This window comes from Dromaius novaehollandiae, chromosome Z (assembly GCF_036370855.1).
Source record: "Dromaius novaehollandiae isolate bDroNov1 chromosome Z, bDroNov1.hap1, whole genome shotgun sequence".
Classification (NCBI taxonomy): Eukaryota; Metazoa; Chordata; class Aves; order Casuariiformes; family Dromaiidae; genus Dromaius; species Dromaius novaehollandiae.
Window position 1 is genome coordinate 50,077,113 of NC_088132.1, and position 20,595 is coordinate 50,097,707.

The window sequence follows — 20,595 nt, forward strand, 5'->3', positions numbered from 1 at the left end:
CAGGCTTTTGTGGAAATTATGCAAGTGGAATGACGGACAGACTGGGGTGGGAGCTATTTGTAGAACAAATGCACAATCAGATCCTAAATCCCCCCTAGAATAGGTTTAGTGAGGTGCATTTTACTTTCGAATGGCTACAGGGAACCCAAGTTAAAAAAATGAAAACCAGATTGAGGCTGCTTGAAATCTGTGAGAGTGTCCAAGGTGAAAAACCACTATAAAAAGCATTTATGCCCTGCATCTGTATATCAGATGCAGCCCCAACTGCTGGTCTGACAGTCTTAAATAACATCTCTTAATACTTGTGTGCAGGGGGAAGACTGTAGTAGTGTCTGCCCCGGGCAGCAAAGCTAACTTCCATACAAGGAAGCACGGAATAATATGGACTGGAAATGGTGTGGCTGTGGAGTACACGATAGACCGCAAGGTCTGAGAGAAAGGGTACATAACGTCCTCTGGTACACTCACTGAACAGTACATCTTCCCACACTGGGTTCTGTTCAAAAGCCTCAACAGAGTTCCTAATTTTGCAGATAGGAGAGGATTTTTCTTGCGGTTAGAGAGACAATCCCAGTGTTTGGGTGCTTATTTTGGCTCCGGTAAAGGGACAGACTGATACTCAATGGGTCCACATTATTTATAGAACAATTTCAAAGACTTTAATTTCCTCCCCTTCCCCCCAAACACAAAAAACATATCTCTAAAGCAGGATTTTGTGAGAGAAAAAATGTATTACCACTTCATTTTTTGGAAAATCTTAATGTGGTCATTCATTTTAAAAACAATGTTTAAAGACTTCAGATTTATTTCTTATTCATCTTTCTATCTCAGTTCTAATCCTCTAATAACCTTAATTAAATGCTGAGTCGTTTAGAATATTATTAAATAGCTTTCACAGGATTTTTTTTATTTCTGATCACATCATGAATACAGATTATTGAATATTCTATTCATTTAAAAATTATGATTAAGAGTATAATCCCCCAAAAGATGTTTGTAACAATTTTAACTAAGCTGTATTAATTGAATTAGGGGATAAGAAATGATTTAAAGGGTGACCGAGAGGTAAAATCAAAGCCCACGCAGTTTTAAAATCTAGTGGATTAAAAGATTGGTCAGAATGGAAGAGGTGGCAGGTCAAAAACTGAACTAATGGTTCAAATAGAAAATGCACTTACCTTTAGGCCACGTGCCTGTCTTTCATGGAAATCATGTGGAATGGCACCAGATGTAATATGGTTAAACATGAAAGGGAAAAAGTGCTCGTTACGGGTCAACAGACTGCACATTGCTCATTGTCAGGCAAAGGTGTGGAACATGAAAGGACATGGAAAAGTCTGCTAGAGTGTTACCACGTCTGACAGCATTGTGTCCCCTGACATGCCCAAGCACACCAGAGCAGGTCTCAAGCATTCATATAGCCTTCAGGCTGGCATCTTGGCAGAAAGTTGTGTGTTGAGCAGCACTGAGACAGCAATGGCTTTGATGCATTTGGTTTAGATGTTGAATGTGTGCCTTTCCAGCATTTGTTCCCATAGCCTTGCACTTGGTTTGCAACTCACTGGTTGTCAGCATAGCATAAATTCTGTTGGGCTATTTTTCCTATTGTTTTCAAACGTTCACAGGGGATTGCTTCAGTGCAGCTTTTCTGGTGCTTTCCTGGGGCCATCTCCCTCCTCTTAGCTACATACATGGCTTTACATATGATGACCCTAGCACACCACCTCTCTTAATGGGAACATAGCTCTAATGTATTTCAAACCCCGTCAAGGTATTTTTACTTCTATTCTTTAAACTCTGCGCAAGTAACTGAAGCTACTCACATATGAGAGGAATTTCCAGAGTCCTTGGTAATTATGAAAATTACAGTACCCTATGCATTCTCTAAAGCGGACCTGAGAACAAACCAGTGCCTGTAAGGCTGAGACTGAAGAGAAGGAAGATATACAAGCAAATTAAAACCTTGATCCAGAACTTAAACTAACAGGAAGTGATGACCTGGGTCGGGCATCTTTGTTTAAAAGATGGACAAAGACAATCTGGTAAAAATAGGCTTAAATACAAGACTATCATCAGAGAGATTATTCTCTGCATATCGCCTGCACATGAATTCCTGAAAGTTACACAACCATCATTTGCGAATTAAAGCAATCTACATGACAGCTTTAAGGAAGAGCAGAATAAATCAGCCTGCATTACCAAGAGATCACTGATACCAGGCAGACTGTGCATGTTTCCTCTTTTTTGAAACTTTTTGCTGGTTTCATAAGCTTGGTACTGGCTCAGGGTGCCCAGGGGGAATCTAAAACGTTATGCACCCCAAATAAAGCTGTGGAGAGGCTGGCTGGGAGAAAGCAACTCTTGCACCCTGAAGAGAAAAATATAAAATACATTTAAATTTGATCATGAAGGCTAAAACACTGTAATTACTGATGGAAGCATTAGTTTTATTGGCTCAGTTATGTTGTAGGCTGGGATTTAATCTGTTTAGATCTTTTTCTTCCAAGCTTAATAGCTTTAATTATTTTTGCAATGAAAAAAATCAATACATCCTTACACACTATTAATAAAAAAATCAAATATCATTGATGTTTGAAAACAGAAATCATAAAGAACATATGGAATTCATACAACTACATACAAAGCAGAACATTAATAAGATTAACCTTTACTCTATCAGAGATTTTCAAGAAATACCACTATATTTTTTGCAATGGCTCGTATCTGTCATTTAACTGACATGTGATCTTTGCTACGTTTGCCAAATCACTGAGGCCTGAATACCATTCAGCAATGTTAATTTTGTTTTCCTATTCCAGCCTTTACACAATTATTCTCATGGCAATCATTCTAGCCTTGAGTATAAATAATACTTCAAGTGGTTTGTTGATATCCAGAAAATGATGTGTATCTACATTAAGAGGTTCTGGAATCTAATGGGAGAACCATGCATATTATTAAGCTGAAATGCCTATTTCTTTCCTCCCAGATGGGAAGTAGTACAGGGTAGTGCCATGGCATATGCATTAATTTTATTCCTTCCGCAAATTTTAGCACATATTATTTTTGCAGATTTTGAGTCTTTGCCTCCTACCAAATATCCAGGAGATTTAAATAGGATTTTTCTGCAGAAAAGATCTCAATCTTAACATTTAGGACCCTGGATAATTCTCAGGTGAGCTAGAGAATAAGGGCATGGGAGCAGTTCTGTTCTGGAGAAGAATAACAAAAGATTGTTTCAAAGGAGGAATCCTTGTGGATTAACAGAGGCAAAAAGAGAGCCTGAGAGTAATTTTGCTGGCTTCCAAATTTCAGGTTAGATCCTACAGATTGGGTATGCTTGTTCTGAAGATTCTGTTCTAGCAATAAATAAAGGGCACATTTTAATCAGGGGGATAACAGCTAAAATATAACATAAAACATACATCCTTGTATCTGTTTGCCAACAAAGTTGCCTCATTAATATACACACACATACTCTTCTATTTAAAAAGCAGTCTTTAGCAGTTTCTTGCTAAGCCTGTGGACTTCTTGCACATTGTCTTCCACAATTTTTATTTCATATTATATGCCTCTTCTGATCCCAAGTCTTTCCTTTTTTTTTTTTTTTTTTTTTTTTTTTTTTTTTTTTTTTTGTCCAGTGGTATATTTTTCCTCCCCAGAACCTGAAAGACAGTATGTTTACACGGGAGTAAGTTATGTGGGAGCATTTCCTTCAGCACTTTGCAGATATCGAAAAGGCCAAGTTTAAAATCAGGATTGTTGATGTTTCCAGATGTGCAAACATGCTGAGGCCTCAGCTGAAAAAGCTGATGGTCTGAGGAGATACAAGACAGTATAAAACACTGGACTTCATCACTCTTTTCTCTTTGCTGCTTTTCTTTCTGTAACTTTGTCTTTATGTATGTTTGGACTCCACAGTTCACACCCATCATTTAAACCTGCTTAGGTACAAGTTACGTACATCAGTTAGTGGGAGTGGCTCTAGAGAGCCAAGTCTAGAATTGGTATTCACTCTTACGAAGAGTCCTGTTGGGCACAGGTTCAGCAAATTGCTGCAGATTCAGAAGTTGACTGTCCTGCCAAAGACTGGAATAAAATTTCTCCTGTGCTTAGTTGAAGGCTAAGCTTTCACTTCCAGCTAGAAAGAGGAAAACAGAGATAATTACAGATGAGACAGTGGGTGAAGAAAAGATATGTGGTATCCTCCATAATCCACAATGCAAAAGAGTTCAGGAGCAAACTGAGCAATAAATCCTACCATGAATGGATATTACCTTGTGGACAGTGGGGTGCATCCACACCAGAACTTTATAACCCTTGAGAAAATTTTTCTGAGTTTTACTTTCTTCTTGTGCAATGTGCAGATGGTGCACATACTATCACCAAACCCAGCACCTCCACATGCTAGAACAGGACATGTACTGCATCTGAGAGCCCCGCTGGCTAAAAAGCAAGAAAGCTGCCACTAAGTTCTACCCTGGAAAGCAGGGAGGTAGTTTAGTGCTGAACATAGCAATGGAGTTGTAGGTTGGGGGTCCAAATTTGCTGCAGTTCCTCCCAGGGACATTTAAAAGGTTTTAATCTGGCAAAGTTTGTGATGGAATAACCCTTGTGACTGGGGACCTATAGGACAGCTCAAGTCGGGCTTCGTACGAGTGTTCAAAGGGAAAGAAAAAAGCACTGAGGTAGGACTCCAGTCTGAGGACGAGCTGAATTCCAGCTCAGTGGTGCCTTGACAACCCTGTCACTCATAAGGGAAAAGGTTTTTGCTTGTAGGATTGAAGCAGTCCCTTTTGAATTTTGCATTTGAGCTGTTTTATAAGGCAAGGTATTTTCTCCACAAATGGTAGATCTCCCAGCTTCCTGCACACTCAGAATTTATAGCAAATTGTGACTACCTGTCACACACGCATGATACCTCCAGTAGGCTGACTGGCTGTATCTTTCAGCTCTGGATCATGCATGCAGGCCTTCAGCAGGAACAGTGGTTCTCACTCTCTGGAGGTTTTCTGAAAGGACATATGCATCTTTCTCCAGAACAGCGAAGGACAATATGGCATACTGGTGCATATCACTCCATCCGAGCAGCACATGCCTCAGCCAGATCAGCACCAGCTATGTAACACGCATTCTAAAAGAAGAGATCTGATGGCAAAACACAACAGTGCACAGCCAGCTGCAAGTCTAGACATAGATCAAACTTTGCAGTACCTGTCTAATAGGTCTTGGCTTCAATTCATCCCACCTACATTTAATATCTAACTTAGAACCCTCTCTCTCCCCACTGACTGGTTGGGGGAGTCTGTGGTCACAGCACTCTTAGCTTAGACATCTCAGTTAAGTGGTATCACTAAATAGGATGAAGCCAGCCTTTATTTCGGCAGTTCTTTTTCTGACATTTTTTTCCCATCAGCATAGATGTAATCTTTGTCAGGATAACTGCTGTTGTGTCTGAATTCTCCTTTGTGCTCTTCCCAGCACTACAGGCAACGCTGTACTGCAGCATCACACCCTGCTTTGGAATGCTGTTCCCTCAAGACTTCCATGGCACAGAGCGACGGGTAATGTTTTCTGAGCTTCTTCCACTATTACCACATTTTCTATAGAGGTTCAAAATGGATTATTTTCATCTTGACATGCAAATGCCTAGGCTGTGCCCTTGGCTGAGATCTCAGCATTGACTACAGAAGTAAAAGATATGGGGGTAGTAGCTCTTTAATATCACATGTGGAAGTGGCAGTCTCATTTCTTAACAAAAAAAAAAAAAAAAAAAAAAAAGCCACCTTAGCCCATTGTGCCTTGCAAAAAAGAGCCTAATAAAAATACTTCCTTATGCACTTATTGAATACTGTATTCACATGCAGTCTGCAAAGAGGCAGATGAACATTATGTGCAACTCAAGATCTTACTACTGTACACTGATCTATCCATTTCCTGTGCCAAAGTATTGGTGGGAAGAAAAGATACACATGAATAATTTTATCAAGTCAGATTACAAGCCTAAATATGAACATTTACTAAATGATGGAATTAGATCAGAAGTAGGAAAGATTTTTTAAGGCTCTTCTCTAAATGCATACAGAGCTCAAAAGGCCAAATTCTTCACCAGTTTCCACTCAGTACAACACCAATTAGGTAAATAAAATAATATGACCTGTAAATCGGTACAGGATACAGCCCACAGAAGATGTTGATACGCTGTAAAAGTCATTGAGTGGTTCTGTGTTAACATGAAAGAAATGATATCTGACCACAAGAGCACCAGCACTGACTCACTGTTTCTAATTATTATTATATTCTTTTTCTGAAACAACAACAAAACAACATCAAGCAATTGCCTCCTGGCTAGTATTCTCAGCAAACCCTCATGACTATTGACTCAAATGAGCAACCCAGCAAGTAAGATGTTAGCTTAAATGAAAATTGTAACAGAGACAAAAATGTCAGCCTGGGAACTGAACTAATAAGGGAAAGAATGTGCATGAAGCTGCCGGCACAGTTTTAAACCTCAAGAAGAATAAAGGAAAGCACAGCTACTGAAATTATCTTGCGAAGCTGAGGTAAACAACAAAAAAATCCACATCCATCTTTGCTTCACGCAAAGCTGATGAGTGCAAGACTCTTAACAGTTATGGCTTAAGTATGCCTTTACACGTTAAAACTCAAGACAGGGTTTATAGTACATAGTGAATTAAGTGAGGACTGACAGTTTAGCAATCCAGTACCACTGCCAGCCAGTCAATTTTCCAGCTTTTTGGCTTACTTACAGGAAAAGTCAGAAGCTCATGGTTTCTGTGACAACACAGGGTTAGGTGACCTGGATATGTCCTTCGAAGCAGTTCCTGAGGAATAAATAGGCTGTTTGTAAACAGGATGGCAAAGTACTCTCTCTCAAGATTTCGAGTTCACAAAGCATGAGGCAGCAGGGTGAGGAGTCACAGGGGAAAGGTGACAAGCCATATTGGGCCTGTTCTGTAGAGCCTCTGGCTGCCGTTCAGACTGAGGTCTTGGAAACGGTCCACTGACAGGCCTCCTGCCAGGGGATTTGTTACTGTGAGAGCTTGGCTTAGACAGGATTTTATTATAAAAATTGTCTTGATTCTTTTTCTGTCTTATTAAAATCTATCCCACCCTTCCTTTCCACCCCAGAAGGAGGAATATTTTGTATATATCTTAGTGAAACACACAAACAAATTCATTTCCCACAGATAATATATTCAGGGTGATTTGCTTTTCAGAGTCAGAAGATCAAAATGATGAATTTATTATGCAAAGTAATAATTGCAAATTATATTGGCAAACTCCATTTCAGAAAAAAATAGGGTATTAATATAACTAAAAGGATTAAAAAATACTGGCTGTTAACTTGGGGCTACTGCAGATATTTTAGGAGGTTATATATCTCTGTTCCACCTAAACCACCAAAGGCAGTAGCTTTCATTTTAAAGGTCTAGTGAGCTACCATAATTAATGGGCCCACCTAACAGCATATGTCGCACTTGTATTGAGTGGTAGGACCTGGTGCATATCATGAAAGAAAATGCAGGCAAAGCTTAGCGTCATAAAAATTTGCATTTCCTTTTAGTTTAATTTTTAGTGCAAAGAAGTGAAATATATGAGAGTCAAAACACGAAAGAAATTCACTCCAGGTTTTAGGTCAAATTAGTCTGGGCCTTTAGTGAGGTGAGTGTGGGAGACACAAAGCTGACTGAACTGCATTTTTTTGACTCTCTGGATCATTATAGGATCCTCAAGGCTGTATTAACAATCCCTTGGAGCTATATAGCACTTTCCAAGGATTACTGGAGCAGTTCAGCTGCACCAGGTGAACCTGAGAGCAGATGGCTGTTCCACCTCCAAGTCGCCCAAGGACTGCCCCCCTCTTTTGGTTCTTTATGGTCAGCAACAGAAAGGTTTCAGGGTAGAGGTCTCTAATGCGCTTGTCAGCCATAAAAGATTTATTTGCTTTGCTGGATCTATACATTATGCCAGGGATACTCAAAAGATTAATTTGCAATCAAGGTCTTCTTCATAGTAAGTACAGCTCTCTGCTGCTATAGAATCCTTTTCATCTCTGGCACACATGTCCCATTAGGAAGTACTCTGCAGTAGATTATATTCTCCAGGATAGTTGAGATTTGTGGGTAATTATGAGAAAAATAAAGATAATGTGCTTGTAAACCCTGCAAGTAATAGTTGCTGTACTAATGCTGTAATTCATTGACATGACACCATTAGAAAGTGATGGAGCTTGTTAAATTAAAAGCTGTTAGTGACATTTTTAACATACTTTTCATAAAAGCATTATGATCTGAGGAAAAGGATGGAATTCAAGTGCTCCAAAAGTTCCACTTTGGGCTCTGGCACACACGCTAGCTATGCTCTTAAGCTAGTCCTTAGCGCTTCACCACCAGTGAGGAAAATGCTTGAGGATCACCTGCCATTACTAAGTCCAGTGCAGTTCCTCAAGAATTCGCATTTTGAGAGCCTTAGTATAGCTAGGCTCCCAGGCAATGTCAACAGGCATTTTAACCCTGTCTGCTTGTAGCTACAGCCTTATGCAGTGTGCCTTTGAGAGATGGGGTGATAGGTATATAATATTTGAAAGGGACTTTGAAGATACAGATGCTGTGAGACTTCTACACATTATTACAAACAGAGAAAAAAATGCGTACCACTTTTTTTCCTCACATCTTTTCTCTTAATGTACATTATCAACAGTCATTACTATGAAAGGAGTTTCACCTTGTGGAAAACAAAGTCTTTGGAAAAAAAAAAGAGGGGCAATTGCATCCAGTTTTCTGGTCAAGTCAGTCTGGGCATTAGTATAGATATAAAATATATAAATATTATATATAATATATAAACATAATAATATATAAATATAAACATAAATATAAAATATAAAATATATAAACATCAAGTTAATATATGAATGTCACACTTATGGTAAATAATTTCTTCATAGAACAACAAACCTCTGTTTTGCTTTTCGAGCAGAGCAGCAGAAACCATTCCTTTCACAGATTATTACATGGATCTCAAGACCAACATGCCTTAAAACTGACAAAGGGAAGCAGTCTGCAGCCTCCAGCACCTCCCATCTCACCCAGTCTGCAACACCAGTAACAGGCACAAAGGTAAACCTATTCCTCAGATGTCACAACACAGTTTCTCCAAGTAAACATCTAACTGTGCTTTTTTGTTGCTGATAATCTTGTTTTGGTCTTAGTCTTCCCAGACAGGTGAGAAAAGACCAGTCAACTCCTGTAAAAAGACACTAACTCCAGCTAAAAGCATAAATATAATCTGAAACAGGAACTGCAATTCAGCAAAACCAGACAGGGCTAAATAAATACTAAGCCAGTTCTCTCTTGGTACTTGGACAGCTGTGCTTATGAGGGAGACAGTTTGGGAACAACTTTGAGTATCATCAGAAGCATCCGTTGATAGCCATTTTTCTGTGCTTGATGTGCCAGCATTTTGATATGGCATGAAAAGTTCCTGTCACTCCCATTATATGTTTGCAGGGAAATTCCTATCCCAGCTGATGACACAGAGAGCAAAGAATGAGCTAGTAGGACACGTATTAGTGAGAAGCCATCACTCCAACAAAACACGTGGCATATTGTTTAGCAACAAGTGGTGAAGTATTACAATGGTTACAACTGAACTGTACTTGTCAAATAAACGTACTAAGTATGTCTTATTTCCTGCTAAGGTGCAATATGGTCAGACAAAGCTAGCTAGAGATATTCTGCTGCAAGCAGAAAATGCTCAGATTAAAAACCATGCTGGTGACACCCCAACTGCATTAAAATAATAATATAAAAATGGAAAGTCAGCTCTGTACTTCCTTGCTAAGGTATAAAATCTGATTTCAAGGTTTTAATTCTCTCTACTGCCTTGAAACTTGCAGAATCATTTAAGTGGGATTTTACCTAATTTCATCCTTTTAAATGTTTGGCAGTCTAAACTGCCTCTGCTGCCAATGAAGAGAGAGAGGCATGTGCAGGAGTCAATGCAGCCCGAGAGAGGCAGGCTTTGGATAACTGACTTCAGAAGACGTCTAGGTGATCTAAGTCTTAAGTGCCTCAAAGGCTGGCATTACAGCAAAAGGGTCCCAGACTGAAATCCAAAATACTGAATGAGCAGCCTGTGTTTCCTGTCCAGCACCTCAAAATGGGTTCAAAAGAGCTTACAGAACTGTCTATTCACTTGGTAGCCAAAGAATCTCCTGAGTGTAGATCTTACATGCTTTTTTCTTTGTTTTCCAAAGAACTGAGAAGGGATCACTGTTTTCTGTTAAAATACTTCTGGAAGAGGAGACAGAAAGTGATAGTGCCTTCCCCCTTCTTGTATGTAATAGCTTTATTGTCAGAGCAGTCACACAGGAAGAAGGACACGTGGGTCCCATTTCCCCTTCTGCCTCGGGGCATTCAAATTCACATTTCCCACCCTTTAGGGAAAATGCTAGAGTCAAGGAGAGAATTCAGGATTCATGGGGCCAGTAAGTGAACATAAAAGGAAGCACAGCTCTAATGCTTAGGGCATCCTTTTGGTTCCACTCTCTGCTCCCAGGGTTGTTTCTGCGTTTTATTTAAAGACTGTTTCATGTAACCATACACAGTCCTGGGAGCAGGAGTGCACAATAGCATGGTTTCGCTGCCTTCCGATAACCCACACAACTGAACTGTGCCTCACAAAAAGTATAAAATGCACACATTTGTGTGAAGGAAAATTAAACAGATTGGGACTACTCAATTGACAAAAATGAGTATGAAGTAAGAAGAATAACACTATTCACAATAATGAATCATACTGAAGGTAAATCAGGTTCTTCTGTTTATCTACTCAAGAAAAAAAAGTTTAATGAAGCAGAAAAGATTCTAGTAAAAGGAAGTATTTTTTTCCTTTCTCATTTTTAAACAAATGCCATAATTAACCTGTTGAACTCACTGCTACTATGCATAACTTAGGCCAAGAGATTAGCAGGCTTCAAAAAAAGGATTAGACATTTATACGCACAATGAAAATATCCATAAGCCAGAGTGGACAGAATATGATCTCAAACTCTTTTATAGAATAGCTTACCTCTTAATACCAAGTGAATCACATGTACCAACTCCTATATTGTCAAAGATCTTGTGAAGCATCTCTGCTTTCATCCAGGATCTTTACACATCATCCCTATAGCAAACAAAAAGACAGCTAAAATATAATATATATTTCTGCATTACTGCTATTCCAAGAAAGCAGTTGCTGAATTGCTTACACGGAATAGTGATATTTACAAATGTATACTACATTTGTGTATTTCTTAAATTGGAATTTTTACACTGTAAGTGAAATTTAGCGCTAGTAAGCAAAGAAAAGGAGAAGCACCATCTGACCACCAAGCTGTCTAAGGTTCAGGGACCAGAATTCTGAAGCCATTTCCATAAAATGCAATGCATACCCATGAGAGTTTGAATTCCCACTTTAAATGTACTCTTATTTGGAATAAGACTTCTCATACACAAGCAAGCTCACAGACATGGCCTTTATAAAAGTATATAACTATACACCAATAACACAGGGAAAAAAAATGGGCATCTACCAGACCCTCCATGTGTGCATGCCATGTGGGCTGAAGGTCTAACAGTTCTCTTTCCACCCAGTCAGTCGTGGGTGCAAACTAATGCTTGGAAAATCAGAGGGCACTTCTGAAAATTAGGGCTGGTATCATCAGCTGTGTTCTTGGTGTGGTGAAAAGAACCCTTTCTCCCAGACTCAGTTATTAAGAAGTAAATAAGGACAGGCTGATCTTAAAATAACTGTCCACATTTTTTAATTGGATTTAGTCTCCAGGAGACCATAAAAGTTAAGAGAAGACTAACTCTCAGATTATATTAAGACAATAGGTATTTACTGTCTGTGGTAATGTGTATCAAATGTATAATCAAATTGCCTTGGAATTTATTCCCCGATCTCTTTTTCCTGTACCATTTTATAGCAAACCATCCATCCCTTCTAGTTCCTAAGCAATGGGGCTTTCCCTCTAGCCCTTAATGACACTATTTCTCTAAACTCAGTCAGCATGAGGAGACCAGCCCATTTTTGAGTTTTCAGGTTTGTGCTGAATATATTACTTTACTGCTGTGAAGGCTTAGCGTGGTTTCTTCTCACTGTTTCACATTCTCAAATTGAGAGGAACAATCATGTGCTCTTTATACATAATACAATGAGTTAAGCACTGGCTGTACCTCCCGAGGGTCCCTGGGCCCTCAATTGTCACTGAAGTCTTTGCAATTCAGAGACATCCAATAGCAAAAGTGATCAGGACCAGAGAAAGTGTTTCCTAGTTACAGCTCTTTTAACTGATTAAGAGTTATCAGCTACATTTAGTTATGAGTGATATGTAATAATTCCAGAGGCACTTTGCTCTTGGTTTGTAATTTGTCAGAGTTACTTTGTTACTGTTTTGCAAAAGCAACAAAGGGTGTTGCAATTGTGATTCATTTGGGCAAATTAAACCTGCAGTGGGATTTCGAATGCAGGCATTTGTCCCCTGGGATTACACATCCGCAGTCTGTGGAATTATTTCTGACATTTCATCCATCATACGTTCAGAATAACTACACAAACTGGTGCTGTTCTCTCCCTACTCAAAGAACAACTTCCATAGAACCTTCCCACGGAAATATCCCAACCTATTAGTGTCAGGAAATTGTGCTCAGAGAAGTATAAGAAAAAGAAATATCTTTCACAAGTGAAGGCAAAAATGTTATTGTACATCAGTAATGTACATGGGGAGCTCTTTACATAAATATATCAGAACGGTTCTTCAGCTGGTGTGAACTAGAACATCTTAACTGGTCTAGATCTATTGATTTTGTTCGGGTCAAGAATTTACACCACAGGATGACCAGATCTGTAACTCTGAAGATCTGGACTTGTTCTCCTTACTAAATTGCCAAATTGGTGTTAAATGAAATGGGAGGAGGACCGGTCCTCCTAATTTAAAAAATCCTCTCATTTGAAAAATTAAATTTTAAAGCATATAATTAGTTTTCAAAATAGCCTCTCACACCCTACATTTTTCAGCCTTTTCTCAATGTCGAGCACACACTTTGGTGGGCAATGTGTTTATTCCAACCAGTTCATTCCCAGATAAATATGATAAAACTATATTAGCTGTAATATTTAAATATCCTAGCATCAGTGCACAAAAACTCTGGACTAGCTCATTATTAGAGAATAATACCCCCAAATTGGTTTCCCACTCTGAAGAGACCTCCAAGGATATACTGCAATTACAGGAGGGCTTTTTTCCTTTAATAACTAATATAATGTGCTTTGAAGTAATGTGGTCTCACACTGAAATCTACAATCAAACACCTAAACTAACAGAAAAGGTAAAACTACCACAAGGGAGAATTTAGAAGCGGAAGTATATAATCAGATAATTGAGAAGAAAGTTTTGAAAAGGATTGCAGAGGAGTAACAGGAGATATTACTGGTGTGTTTCTTACTTCATTGTTGTTTTCTTTCAGTAAAAGTTCTATCAGCTGGGGAGAGTTGCTCACTTCTTTGAAGCTAGCTCTTGTTTCTCTGAAATCAGATTCCCTATTCCCAGGGCTCCACTCCGCGATGCCAGCACAAACATACATCAGCAGCTGCACAGCACTTTAAAGAGTTAGCAAGACACTATCAAGCAATTACTTATTCCATTTTAGATCTACGCCCATTATTTTCATTTAGCAAGTTTGAAGTTGGGAGAATAAAAATCAGAGAAAGCAAATAAACATTTTGGAAGTCTGCGCATTGCACAAGCTCACCTACCTTTAATTAAAGAGACAAGATCCACAGGTGAGAAATGCTGATGAGAAGAATAATCCCTCACTCATGAATAAAGCCATATAGAGCATTTTGGTCTTCCCTTTGATGAACATACTGAGTTTTCATACACTGAGCCAGTGCCAGCCGTACGTCTGCAGCCTGATCGGGAAGCAGGTGCAATTCTAGCTATCGCTGCACTCTGACAGCAGTGTGTGAGGGCAAGCTTCATCTATGGTGTAGTCCCTTTACAGTCAGTAGGGCTGTGCTGTGGGTGAGTTCGGTCTGTAGAATTAGGTGAATTGAATTGGAAATTCTTGGATTGCTCCCACAGAATTACTCATTTTTTTCACTGAATCTAGATTTCTGCTGATTTCTAGAGTGTATGTGTGTGTGTGTGTGTGTGTGTGAAATACAAGCTATTTACAGAAAGGGAGAGACTTTTTATATAAACAAATGTACATTTATCCTTTTGCCCGAGGTTTATGATAACTAAAACCATCAACAAACATCTTATAAAACAAGCAACAGTGGAAACATGAACTGCCTTCACCCCAGAGGAGTCTGTGTGATTGCAGTTATTAATAGTATTCACAGTGTCTTCCATTTGATACCAACAAAGCCAAGCTCCATCCCTACAAAAAAGAAACAAAATCTCCCACAACTCCCTGCAAACTTATGAGAAGAGATGGACTTTGCAGTTCACCCTCAAGTTGTCTACTGGCCTGTAAGGCATTTATTAATTTTGGTAATAGAAGTACAACACAGATTAATCTGCAGAAAAGCTAAAGACATACAGATACAGTTGACCACGGTGAGGAATTCAGAATATTTTAGGCCGTAACTTCCTGACACATCATAGTTTTCTAAGCCTTTAGCTTCCTAAAACTCAGCCTTTTCTTATACAAATAAGCCATTCCCTGCCTAAACAGAGCCAGAGCTTCTCGTAAGTACAGTCAGACATGCCTGATTGCTGTGAACGCAGAACTCGGATATTTCGAGGGTAGCAGTGTTAAACTGCAGGCCAGCTAATATTCCTTCTGTTAGTTGTCCCCTTCAGCAAAATTGTGGGACTGCAGAAAAAGGACCTTTCCCCTCTGCTTCCCTCTCCCCCTTCCCTTCCCTGCAAAACAATGGTAGGTTGGCAGTAAGTCTTACTTCTAGGTGAGCACTGGGAGTGAAGCTTCCTCCTTATATTCTAGCGACAGAGGTGGCCAATATTCCTGTGAGAAAGATCACTCAAACTCTTCAACTGATTTATAACCTGACACTTCATCTATCCTCCTTTATTAACCTATGTATGAGTGTATGTAACTGATTAAATATCTCCAGTACTAGAATTTCAGAAAATTATGCTGCAGACAAAGTGAATCCTGGTCCACCAGAGCATGGGCTCAATTCAGTAATTGTACTACAGGAGCAAGACCTGAGAGGTTTGTGAGCAGTGCTAGGAGCCAAGCCTACACTGACCTTTTTTGGTTACTTTACCGCCTTTGTCCCAGACCAGTTTAGTTTCACTGAGAGCATGTGTTTATGAACCAGGACAGAAAGGGAGAAGGAACGAGACAGGGTGAGTGAGTGCCCAACGCATCAGGAATATAGTCAACTGATGGCTAAGAATTTTCCCAGACAATGTAAAATTAGGTTACTTTATGCAGTTTTATCCCCTAGACTTTTTTGAAAATATAGTTCTGCTTCTAAAACATGCACAAGCAAAGAAAGATATTGTGGAGGGTTACTAGAACTAGCTGAGTAATTTATGCTGGGAGTGAAAAACATAATTTACCTGTGGCACCCATATGGTGGCAACAGCTTTGTTAGTACAAACAAACAATGAGAATAGTTTGGGATAAACAGGTCTCAAGGAACATTACATGAAACTGGTTCACTTTGGTTTCAAAAATGGTCCCAAAGATGCTGAGGGAATAAAAAAACATTTTTCATTAGTCCATTCTCCCATAATGTTCAAATAATTAGGATGTGAACCTAAATGTTAGACTTAATCTGTCTTTCTGACAAAAGGGTGGAGGCCCAAAGAAGATCTATGCTCCATGATGACCCTCATTCCCTCCATCCTTTTCATGAAGCAATACATAAAGCCACATACTAGATCAGCCCTTGTCCTTAGTTCCCCAAATTGTTCCTTATTTCTAGGCCCTCTGCACCCGAAACCTTCAGAAAAACATTAACAACTCAAAATGGCACTGACAGGATGCAAGACACCTACAAGGCACTGTAATAGTCCTGCTCAGCAGAGAAATTTCATTTGGATGATAAAGAGGAACTGACTGAGAACCCAACACAAAATCAACTACTATGCTGTTCTTTGTTTCCTGGCTTTTTATGTCTAGGGAGAGAACTAAATACTTCTAGATGAGTGGAACTAAATTTTAGACAGGTAAAGTTGGGTGATTTGAGTGCCATGCATTTTTTGCAGCAAGGTATTTCTATGAACAATATAAAACAAAGTCCTTGGCAAATAAAGAGAAGTTTTGTAGCATTTTATGGTAGCACCTATGCATCTCCCAAAAGACATGACAAAGCTTCAAAAGGCCATAACATCATTTCATGTATGACAGTAGCTGAAAAAGACAGCACAAGGCTCTAGGCTGCACAGAACAGCTTGACTCTGTATTCTTGAAAATCCTTAGAAATTCTGCCAAAGGACTGGACTAGGTATGCTAGGAATGCTGGATTAGGCTAAGGAGAGAATTAGACTCATGGGGATCCTTTCTAGCTTCATTTAGATTCCTGGCATTGGTCAGAAGTTAATAAATGTAGGTAAGCAATTATCAAACTGTGTTTCGGCATATGCACATGGCATGTGTTCTGGGGAGAAAATCTGCATTTACTTTGAGCATTTCTACACATCAGGGTTATACAACACTGGAGGCGTCAATGATGGCAAATCAAGATGAAATTCCGGTCCTGCTAGGGTCAAATGCAAACTTTGCTTTTTATTTTATGTGGAAAGCTTGTCCCACTTAAGTCAAATGCAAACTTTGCTTTGACTTAAGTGGGACAAGCTTTCCACATAAAATTTGCAAATTTCTTCATTCAGACATAATGTCCTATGTATCAAACAGCTAAGGTCATGAATGCCTAAAATCAATATGGCCACAAAAGGCACACAAAGAGGTAAGTGCTCAACCATTATTGCTAGAACTATGGTTTCCTTACAAGAAAGGTTAGCCCTGACTAGAAAGTCTATTGCGTGACAACATCACAAAGACTAATCAATCATTCCAACAGCCAACACCATATAGGGCATTCAGAGTAAAATGCTTATTTCTGGTCTGCAGTGTGCATCACTCGACTTTCTGCAGTCACTCTACATACAGAACCTTTGTTGACATCAACAAAGCTGACAAAAAAGTAGGTGTGAAGGTGACCCTAACTTCTGCTTTGATTAAATGACTTTATAAATTGTCGCTTTGGAGGGGGAAAAAAGGGAACATATCATTAACCTCTTCCGAAAGAACTGTACCTCAACCAAGTATAATCATTTTCCTAGATTAAACCACCATGACCTCTTCTTACACTACAAATATTATCTTAGCTCAAATGTGGTATCAGTAAAAAGATACTTAATATATTGACCTAAAATAATTTATGCTAGGACTTGCCTGTGCATGGTGCATTCTGGAAAGGGCCATGCATCCTCCATTGCAATTATTTGCTAGAACGTACATTACAAAGGACTGAGTTCCTAAAGACGAGGGTTCAGTAAGACTGTCCTCACTGTAAACTACCTCTAACATATCACTGAATATTTAGGATGAGTCCTGAGCAATTCACAAACACTCAGCTATTTTTTTATTTTATTAAAAAAAAAAACAACAAAATTTTAAAAAGATGCATAACCTTTAGCTATGGGAAGTGTCAAAATGGATCTAAATATCTGCCAAGAACTAAATGATCTTGCTTTATTCTTATCTGGGTATCATTTTGCTCAATCAGAACTTTAACATTCCTTTCTTATTCTGAGTGTAAGACCACGCTATTCACACTGGTTTCCAAGTATGACAGATTCCAGCCCAATCTGATACTGCAGTGACTGTTCATTTCCCACTGGTGATCACCCCCTCATCTTATGGTTGCAAAGAGAAACACAGAGAAGGATCAGAAGAATCTCTACAGTAACAATGTACACTTTACATGCAGTTATATTCTGTCACTGAAGCTAAAACACTGTGGCCTGCTTCCTTACCTTGTCATTTGGTTTGGCGCAAATCTTAAAACTTATTTGGAGATCAATATTATTTCTTGAGCTTGTTTCCTTTTCTTTTTTTTCTGTATCTTTCTTACTAATATTTTGTACGGGTCGGTCCATGCAAAACAGCAGATACATAAAATACAGAAATTTCTAGACAGCACACTGGCAAAGACCTGAAAATGCCGTTCTTAAAAGAACCCTGAATATTTTCTTCATCATGTATAATTTGGACTGCACTAATGAAATTGCTCATGCATATACTTGGTATACAGGTTCTTAGGATGTTTTCATTTGTTAGACTATAGCTCCACTATACACGTCTGTCTGCTTGTTTTTCACTACTTTTTTAAAGATCTTCTCTCTAGCCCTGCTTGCAGTGCATGAGTTTAATTAAAATCTGCAGATGTTTTCCACAGACTACGTAGAATGGGATTTACATTTCACCAGTGAATGCTCATTGGCTCTTGTTTGAATATATGTGTGCACATTTCAAATACATAGGTAATAAATAGATCCTTTCTCAAGAAACAACAGCAAAACACAACAATGTACAAGCATGCACTCTGCATAGCAGTGAGAAAGAAGACTTCAGTGAAGGACTATCCCAGATCTTGTAGCTGTCACTTTTGCAGTATATGCAGAGATAAAGAGTATATACAAGAGATAAAGAGGAAGCTATAATATAAACCTAGAGAAAAGACTCAGTTTTCATTCCACTTTAATTTGCCAGAGCGTGATCTTTCGCCCACATGCTGAAAACAGGAACGTGTCTCCTCTTCCAGCCTGCAAACCAGCAAGCTAAAAGATTGACAGCTGCTTGAAGAGAATGCGCACCTTACCCTTAGTGCCAGGCAGACAATGTTTTAAGCACAGCCACAGTGATGAAAGGGCTGGGAGGGCTCACCTTTCACACCCCAACTTAAACAAACACAACATAATGTCTCCGCTGCAATCCAAGTCATTTCCTGCTGTGGCATTCCGGACACACACTTGGCTCACTGCATACTTTAAAACATAACTAGTCTACATGCTCCTGTGTCATTTTACATCACTGACCTCAGCCTTCTAGAACTGCGGGATAATGCTTCCCCTAGTCATGAAGGCATCGTCCTACTGAACTGCAGCTTTATGTTTACAGAAGAAAAAAAGAATTAAAAAGTCCTCGTAATTAATTATTGATACAGATCAGAACTGGCCTCTTACTTTTTGAAAACCAGTGTAAAATGTTGCAGCTAGAGAGTTCCTTTCCACTTAGTTTTTCTCAGGAAATTGGGTCTGTTTGCTGCATGCATACACATAGAGACAGACATCTCAGTTCTGTCTTTAGTTTCTTCTCATGAAAAGCACTCTGACTATTTAACAGGCATGTGGGATCCTGCATAAATTATGCAGATTTTATATGATTCAAATGATAAAATATAAAATTACATTGCATTTTGAGTATGCACATACACAAACCACGTGGAACATTAAGGTTGGACTGGAAATTCCTTTTGCTTATTTGTATTTTTTCATCCAATAGCCCCACTGATTTCAACTGGGCTGAATAAGAGGTCTTACATAAGACCACAGTCTGGTCTCACTTTAAGGGCATTCCAGGGCTCCAGTCCTGCAATCTGATCTGTGCATAGACACACACATACTTAGCTGGTGTTAGTGGGCTGCTTTTTTGGCACTAGAATGCATTTCATGGATCAAGGCCATAATGGTTAAGTTAAATACCCCCAGAAGAACACAACAAAGCTCCATTGCAACTTTTCATCTGACATTTCTTAGATTACATTAATTCTTAGATTCACGGATGTGTGCTGTTTCTCCACAAATAAGATAAAATGGTTTTACCATGGCTTTAAGAGGACAGATGAACTTCACACAAAGATTATAGGTATTATGAACCAGTAGTTTTTAGTATGTTTGAGGCAGACAATAGCAATAGACCAGTAACGCCTACAGAAAAGAACTGACCCTTTTAGAATACCTGTTCTCTATGGGAATCTTCCTTTGAATTCTTTTGCGCCACCTGTTTTTCCTTGTCTTTACCTACACTGAAGTTTTCAAACTTGCTTGTGTATATTTTATCATCCAAATTCCAATTTAGGTGCCTAACTGAAAGTTACACCTGTTTTCAGAAAGAATAAGTACCTATGAATGCTGTTTAGTTCACACAAAGATGGATGTGACCTCAAAAAACTGCCACTTTGGCGCTGAAGCTGAGATTTCTAGCATTACATATCAGGATTTGGAGATGTTGGTGTTTAGAGGCTGGATCTGACTGTTCTCGTATCCCAGAGGGATCTGCTCTCACAGTAAGGTAGATTCTGGGCCAACACCTTTTGAAGTCAATGGAAAGTCTCCCACTGACTTCCAAAACAGGCTGAGCTGGGCCTGAAATCTACAGCATATATTTTTCTTTTCATCCACCAGAACAATCTCCCTTATCGGTATCTTGGGTATGGAAGGTAAATTAGCTGCCCCAGAAGTTTAACAGACCCTTACACAGAGGTGCAATTTCTGCATCAGTGAAACAAGGTACCTACACATTTTACCGGACTTAAAGT

The 20,595-nt window shown here is 39.1% G+C and overlaps 1 long non-coding RNA gene across 3 annotated transcripts in view; it reads left to right on the top strand.

Annotated features, from left to right (window-relative positions):
* Positions 1-5,394: 5,394 nt before the first annotated feature.
* LOC112992013 (uncharacterized) overlaps positions 5,395-20,595 on the top strand; it is a 63,839-nt gene continuing 48,638 nt past the window's right edge. The window contains exons 1-2 of one of the 3 annotated variants that reach the window (XR_003261428.2): positions 5,395-5,564; positions 9,030-9,143. This is a non-coding gene — a long non-coding RNA (uncharacterized LOC112992013). The remainder of the gene's footprint in view (positions 5,565-9,029; positions 9,144-20,595) is intronic. The other 2 variants (XR_003261423.2, XR_003261425.2) reach the window with 2 other exon arrangements.